The sequence below is a fragment of the Rutidosis leptorrhynchoides genome, chromosome 4 (assembly GCF_046630445.1).
Source record: "Rutidosis leptorrhynchoides isolate AG116_Rl617_1_P2 chromosome 4, CSIRO_AGI_Rlap_v1, whole genome shotgun sequence".
Lineage (NCBI taxonomy): Eukaryota > Viridiplantae > Streptophyta > Magnoliopsida > Asterales > Asteraceae > Rutidosis > Rutidosis leptorrhynchoides.
The window spans coordinates 535,728,057-535,736,081 of NC_092336.1; positions in this window are offsets into that span (position 1 = coordinate 535,728,057).

Below are 8,025 nucleotides of genomic sequence, written 5' to 3' on the forward strand. Positions count from 1 at the left end.
TTTCGATCATCTAAAGCGGCTAGAGCCGATTCTAGCCATGACTTTGATTCCGTTTCCACAAAAATAGATGCTTTCGAAAGACGAATGGAAAAGATGAATAAAGATATTCACGCAATACGAATCAGTTGTGAGCAATGCGGTGGACCACACTTATTGAAAGATTGTCACATTGAACCAACGATGGAACAACGAGAGAATGTTTCCTATATGAACCAAAGGCCGGGAAATAATTATCAAAATAATTATCAACCGCCAAGGCTAAACTTAAATCGAAATCAAAACATTCTTTACAATCCAAAAGGACCCGAAAATAACTGGTATAACCAACATGGTCCAAATAACCAACCGACTCAAAACAACACTTTCAATCAACAAAGACCTAGCTTGTATAAACCACCACAACAACCCGAAGAGAAAAAGCCAAATCTAGAAGAAATGATGGCAAAGCTGATTGAATCTCAAACACAATTCATTACATCTCAAACCCAAACGAACGAGAGGTTTGATCAGTCATTAAGAACTCAACAAGCTTCCATTTTGAATCTAGAAAAACACGTAGGTACTCTTACTAGCATGATGAGTGAGAGGGAACAAGGAAAGCTACCGAGTAATACTGAAGTAAATCCTCGGAATGAGAATGTTAATATGGTTTCAACGAATTCTGAAAAACCAGCACCAGAAGATGGGAAGGTTTTAGATGAGAGTAACAATGAAGAAGTTACACCACCACCACCCGAGTATGTAAAGCCAGTGGTGGCACCATACAAACCACCCATCCCGTTTCCAAGAAAAGGAGTTGAGTATGAGCAAGTGATAGGTAATAAAGATTGTGATACCTCTGGAAAGAAGAAGAAGAAAAAGAATAAGAAAGTGCAAGAAACAAAAGCCGTAAATATAAACCCGGTGAAGACAGTTCCACCAAAACCTCCACCTAGGGTAGGTGATCCGGGTGAATTTATTGTTCCTTGTCTACTTAGTGATTGTGTCATGTATGATGCACTAGCAGATTTAGGTGCAAGTGTAAGTGTTATGCCTCTTTCCTTATATAAGAGATTAGGTGTAGGTAAGTTAAGTCCAACGGATATGAGTGTTCGACTCTTTGATCAAACCATTAAGCACCCAGTTGGAATTGCTGACAACCTACCCATTCAAGTAGGTAATTTAACCTTTCTAGTCGAATTCATTGTCATTGACATAGAAGAGGACCCAAACATTCCTCTAATTTTAGGTCGACCATTCTTTTCGTCCACCGGGGCGTTATTTGATGTAGGAAATGGAAGAATGACACTTAAAAGTGGTGACAAATCAATCACCTTTATGATTCGAAAGTCTAAATCTCCACCAACCAAAACCGTTGAACCAGCAAAAACGATTGGTAAGAACCATGTTGTTTTACCAACTCCAATGGTAGTGCTTAATAATAATGAAACGCCTAAGTGTGGGGAAGATGAAGTAACACCTAATGATGACCTGATAATAAAGAACCCCGTTGTTGATACGAAATTAAATGATCCCGTTATTAATAGTTCAATGAAGAAATTTATTAAACGGATTCGCGATGCTAGAAGTAAGGGGAACTTTAAGTTATGTAACCGATTAGTATCCAATCTATCGCCTAAAGAAAAGGTGAAGCTAGTTGAAATTGTGGATATTACACAGGAATCCGACCAATGGCTTAAAGAGAAAGTCACAGATATGCAAGTTGATTATGGGCCAAGAGAAATTGACGATGAAGCTAATCACAATTTCGACACCACAGCTACCTAAGTGTGGAGAGATTCAAATGTTCTAAAAAAGAAAATGCTGTCTAGAGTTAGTTGTTCTGTTCTCGTGTAGTTCCGAGAATGGAATCCGATTGGTCTTTTCCGCTAGCAGACACTAAAGAACTAGTTTTCTCCCCCCATTCTGAATTTTTGTTTTTTTTAGGTTTTATATAAAATTAATATGCTTTTTAAATTTAAGTTTTGTGTTTTTTTTTAAAAAAACAAAAATTTACGTTATTTCATTAAGTTGAAAAAAAAATGATTTCTAAAATTCGTCGTGAGTTGAAGACTAGGTCGTTGAGCCGAAATTACTTTACCCGAGGGCGGGGCGAAAAATTTTGTCATCATTATTTTTAATTTTATTGATATAAAGTATGCCAAAAAAAAAAAAAAATATTTGATTTTATAAATTTTTGAACGTGGGGTAATAAACCCAACTTTAAAAATATGTATATATGTTTGTATTTTATCATGTAAACAACAGGGTAAAACAACGCACTTTCAAAGACTGTCATTAAAGTTCAGCAAAAGGTACTAATTTTGATGACAAGACGCAAAACAACAAATATGATATAACAAATGAAGGAAAGAACGTTGAGGCGTCATCTATCATTCGACGAGCTTTGTAATTACAAACTCGGTATTTTTAATCACTTTTCTACGCTAATCACCCTCATGAATTTAAATTATAGTCTGATTTCATGCAAATGAGGGCATTGCATGATCTTAAGTGTGGGGAAGGGTTATAAATTCTCTCAGGTTTATACTTGGTTTATTTGCCAAATTTTGTGAAAATTTGAAAAATTTTCAATTAAATGAAGTCAAAATCATGTTTATACATATTTATGAACGGTGAAAACTAGGTGATAATACCGAAATTATCGGAAAGGTCATAAATTGAGAAACAACCTAAAATGCTTGAATTCATTTAAAATGGAATAAAGGAGAATAAAAAGGCAAAGAAAGAAACTAAGTGTGGGGAGAATGTATCAAGTTATTCAATTAAAAACTATCTATCACATATTTTTGTACAAGATTATTGCAGGTACTTTTGTTTTGGATGATACTAATAAGTTTTACCCGATTTACTATAATACTTTTGAAAGAAAGATGGATCTACACGATGAATCAATTCCATCATTAAAAGGAAGTAAAGTCTTCCGAAAAAGAAACGCGCTTCTTGATTTAGGTCATGAAGTTGTCGTCCAGACCAGCTGTAGGTTGACGAAAAACCTAGAAAAGTCATCACTAAAATCAGCAGGAAATCCACGGACCTCAGCATCAAACAGGGTCACCAAGTGGTCAGACTTATCCTAACCATGAGAGGGTCTGTCTTGTAAAATGGGGAGGGCACCGTGCAAATTAGCTGGATAAGACTAATGAATCAGATCCCCAGAAAAGGATAATCTCCTTAAAGATTAAAAATCAGCTTTTAAGACTGATATTACTCAATCCTTGAGATTGACCTTAAAGATTGAGAATTCAAACTCATGGAATTCGATGATATCTAAACTCGAGCTTGAACGAGAAAATATTTTGATCAAAAATTACAAACCGATTTGTTTTCTGAAAATCCATTTTCAATGCGTTCATTACCATTGAACGTAAAATCCTGGGAATTCAACAGAATTCATTAGGTCACCTGAACCAAATCGGGTGTCAACCGTAAGAACGGTGGTTGCATAGCATGGTCGGAGACAGGACCTTGTGCCAGACCGAAAAATTATAGGATGATCTTTACTATCGCTCCTACCAAGGAAAGTTCTAGCATCCGACACGTTAATAAGACCATAATCATCTGCATGTCACAGGACATTGTCTTAACAGTTTCTTGTTCATCGCTTTCCTTTACAACCGGACGGTAGTTTACCGAAAGGTAATATACGGAACAAGTAAACTGGATGTGTGCTTTCCGATACCGGGATAGCAGTGGATTACACGAGCCTAAAAGTTTTAGCCAAAATAATGATCCACAAATATATTTTGCAACATCAATGATGGATCAAATCAGAAAACTTGTCTAGGGTAAAATCTAGCTTGAATTTTCAAAAGATCAAATGTTTTCATAAAGATCCAATTTCCTTAAAGGATCTAAATTTTTATAGTCATGTGGGACTGTAAACCGCCTTTCAAATGTGCACTTTGCTTTGGAAACCAAAAGTAAATCGGCTATTTGATTGCCAGTGTCGTTGACCTAAACCCGAGGCAACTATAAAAGACACACCCACCTTTAACCACATCGTTACTACCATTGTTTATACCGCCGTATTGAAATCACTGATGTACAAAGTGTGAAGAATAAAGAAGTGAATCAAGTGTTTTTCAAGACTATATTGCTTGAGGACAAGCAACGCTTAAGTGTGAGAATATTGATAAGGCTAAAAAGGAACATATATTTCATAGCATTATCCCCCAAGAAATACAAGATTTTAGTTGCAATTGTTCCATTTTCAAGTAATATTCGTTTATATTAAATAAGTGCGAAGACAAAAGGCGAAAACGACGAATTGAAGACACAAAGGTCCAAAAAGCTCAAAAGTACAAGATACAATCAAAAAGGTTCAAATTATTGATGAGGAACGTCTAAAAATGACAAGAGTACAAGTTACAAAACGCAAAGTACAAGATATAAAATTGTACGAAAGGACGTTCGAAAATCCGGAACCGGGACATGAGTCAACTCTCAACGCTCGACGCAACGGTGTAAAAATTACGAGTCAATTATGCACAAGAATAAAATATAATATTTAAATAATTCATAATAAGAATAATATTAAATAATAAAAAGTTGTTAATTGAGCATAGTTAAGGGGTCATAAGTGAAAGTTTGAAATCAAAAATTGCCTATAAATTGAAACGAATTAGGCAGTTTAGGGACACGCCTTTTTCTATGATATTTCGATCGATCCATCTATCTATTATCAATATCAATTATCAATATCTATATTTATAATTCTCTATCATAATGTTAATGTAATCAGATATAACAATAATCTTAATTTTAATTTTAAATTATGATAATAATAAGATTTATGATAGAGATCGTTTGAGTGTGTAAGTCGAAATTCTGTCCGTGTAACGCTACGCTATTTTTAATCATTGTAAGTTATGTTCAACCTTTTTACATTAATGTCTCGTAGCTAAGTCGTTATTATGCTTATTTAAAACGAAGTAATCATGATGTTGGGCTAATTACTAAAATTGGGTAATTGGGCTTTGTACCATAATTGGGGTTTGGACAAAAGAACGACACTTGTGGAAATTAGACTATGGGCTATTAATGGGCTTTATATTTGTTTAACTAAATGATAGTTTGTTAATGTTAATATAAAGATTTACAATTGGGCGTCCCTATAAATTACCATATACACTCAATCGGACACGATGGGCGGGGTATTTATATGTACGAATAATCGTTCATTTAACCGGATACGGGGATGGATTAATAGCCACTAGAATAATTAAAACAGGGGTGAAATTATGTACAAGGACACTTGGTATAATTGATAACAAAATATTAAAACCTTGGGTTACACTCAGTCGACATCCTGGTGTAATTATTAAACAAAGTATTAAAATCTTGTTACAGTTTAAGTCCCCAATTAGTTGGAATATTTAACTTCGGGTATAAGGATAATTTGACGAGGACACTCGCACTTTATATTTATAACTGATGGACTGTTATGGACAAAAACCAGACGGACATATTAAATAATCCAGGACAAAGGACAATTAACCCATGGGCAAAAAAAAACTAAAATCAACACGTCAAACATCATGATTACGGAAGTTTAAATAAGCATAATTCTTTTATTTCATATTTAATTTCCTTTATTTTATATTTAATTGCACTTCTAATTATCGCATTTTTTTAATTATCGCAAGTTTATTTTATCGCACTTTTATTATTCGCAATTTCATTATCGTTATTTACTTTATGCTTTAATTTAAGTCTTGTATTTATTTTTAATATTTTACATTTGGTTTTAATTGCGACTAAAGTTTTAAAATCAACAAACCGGTCATTAAACGGTAAAAACCCCCTTTATAATAATAATACTACTTATATTATATATTTTTGTAAAAATATAGTTTTATAAAAATATAGTGTTAAACTTCACTGCGTCCCTGTGGAACGAACCGGACTTACTAAAAACTATACTACAGTACGATTAGGTACACTGCCTATAAGTGTTGTAGCAAGGTTTAGGTATTTCCCATCCGTAAAAATAATAAAACTTGTGTAAAATTTCGTCGAATTTCGTATTAAAAATAAACACTATTTCGTACCCCTCGCGACACACATTAAGTTTTAGAAATCACAATTGAGAATCCGAAGAATATCAAAAACTTGATGTGTGCAGCGGGGTGTACGAAATAGTATTAATTTTTACTACAAAATGCGACGAAATATTACACAAGTTTTATTTATTTATTTATCGAGTGGATATACCTAAACCTTGCTACAACACTTATAGGCAGTGTACCTAATCGTAGAGTAGTGTAGTTTTTAGTAAGTCCGGTTCGTTCCACAGGGAGCTGGTGATACTTACTATATTTTTAACTATATTTATACAAAATATATATAATTATATAAGTAGTAATATTATTATAAAAGGGGGGTTTTACCGTTTAATGACCGGTTTGTCGATTCTATATTTTAAGCGTAAAGATAAATGACGATAATTAAAGTGCGTAAAATAATGACAATAAATAAAATGACAGTAAATAAAATTGCGAGTAATAAAATGACAGTAAATAAAGATACGATGAGAAATATAATAAAAGAATTATGCTTATTTAAACTTCCGTAATCCTGATGTTTGACGTGTTGATTTTAATTTATTACCATGGGTTAATTGTCCTTTGTCCTGGTTTATTTGATACGTCTATCTGGTTTTTGTCCATAATAGTCCATCGGTCATAAATATAAAGTGCGAGTATCCTCGTCAAATTACCCTTATACCCGAAGTCAAATATTCCAACTGATTAAGGATTTAAACTGTGACGCAGTTATCACTTCTGTCAACAATTACACCAGTTATCAATGTATGTAATCCACCCCTGTTTTAATTAGTTTATGAATATTAATTCATCCACTTGATCAGAATGAATAATCAATTACCCAACCCAATTGATTAATTAAATGATTATAACAGATTCCATATGAACATCACTAAATAGGACAACCATAATCATTATTAATTATTAGGTTAATTAATTTGAAGATAGGTTCGACAGACTCCAATGAGTTGTCACTCAATTAGACAATACCCCTCATCTATTAATAGTCAATAGTTCAATTTCCACAAGTGTCGGTCTTTTGCCCAAACCTTAATTATGGTCCAAAGTTCAATAACCCCTTCTTAATATTTTAGCCCAACATCACGATTACTTCGGCTCAAATAAGCATAATAATAACTTAGTTACGATACATTAATTTAAAAAGGAAGAACATAGCTTACAGTGGTGATTAATCGCGTAGCGTTACACGGGCAGAGTTTCGACTTTAAAACCCGTAAAACATTTCTTACAATAAACCAATTATTATTAATCTTAAATTAAACTTAATATTATAAATATAAATATAAATTACATAAGAAAGAAATAAGATTGGAAAAAGGTGTATCTAAATCATCGATTTAGATGGCCTTTTATAGGCAAATGATAAATTGAAATTTTCACTTATGACCCCTGAACTATGCTCAATTAACAACTTTTTATTATTTAATATTATTCTTATTATGAATTATTTAAATATTATATTATATTCTTGTGCATAGTTGACTTGTACTTTCAGCTCCGTTGCGTCGAGCGTTGATAGTTGGCTCGGGTACCGGTTCCGGATTTTCGAACGTCCTTTCGTATAATTTAATATCTTGTACTTTGCGTTTTGTAACTTGTACTCTTGTCATTTTTAGACGTTTCTCATCAATAAATTGAACCTTTTGAATTGTATCTTGTACATTTGAGCTTTTTGGACGTTTTGGTCTTTCAAATCTTCGTTTTTGTCTTTAAATCTTCATTTTCGAGCGATTTGCGTCTTTCGTCTTCGCACTTATTTATTTAACTATTACAACTAAAAATAAGGAAATTACATTTAAAAACTTTACATATTGGAACGATATTGCTACTAAATATATGTTCATTTGGAACACTATCAAATATCCCCACACTTGAGCGTTGCTTGTCCTCAAGCAATACAGAACTTGAAATAAAAACATACATGAATCACTTTTTTATTCATCACATTTTGTACATC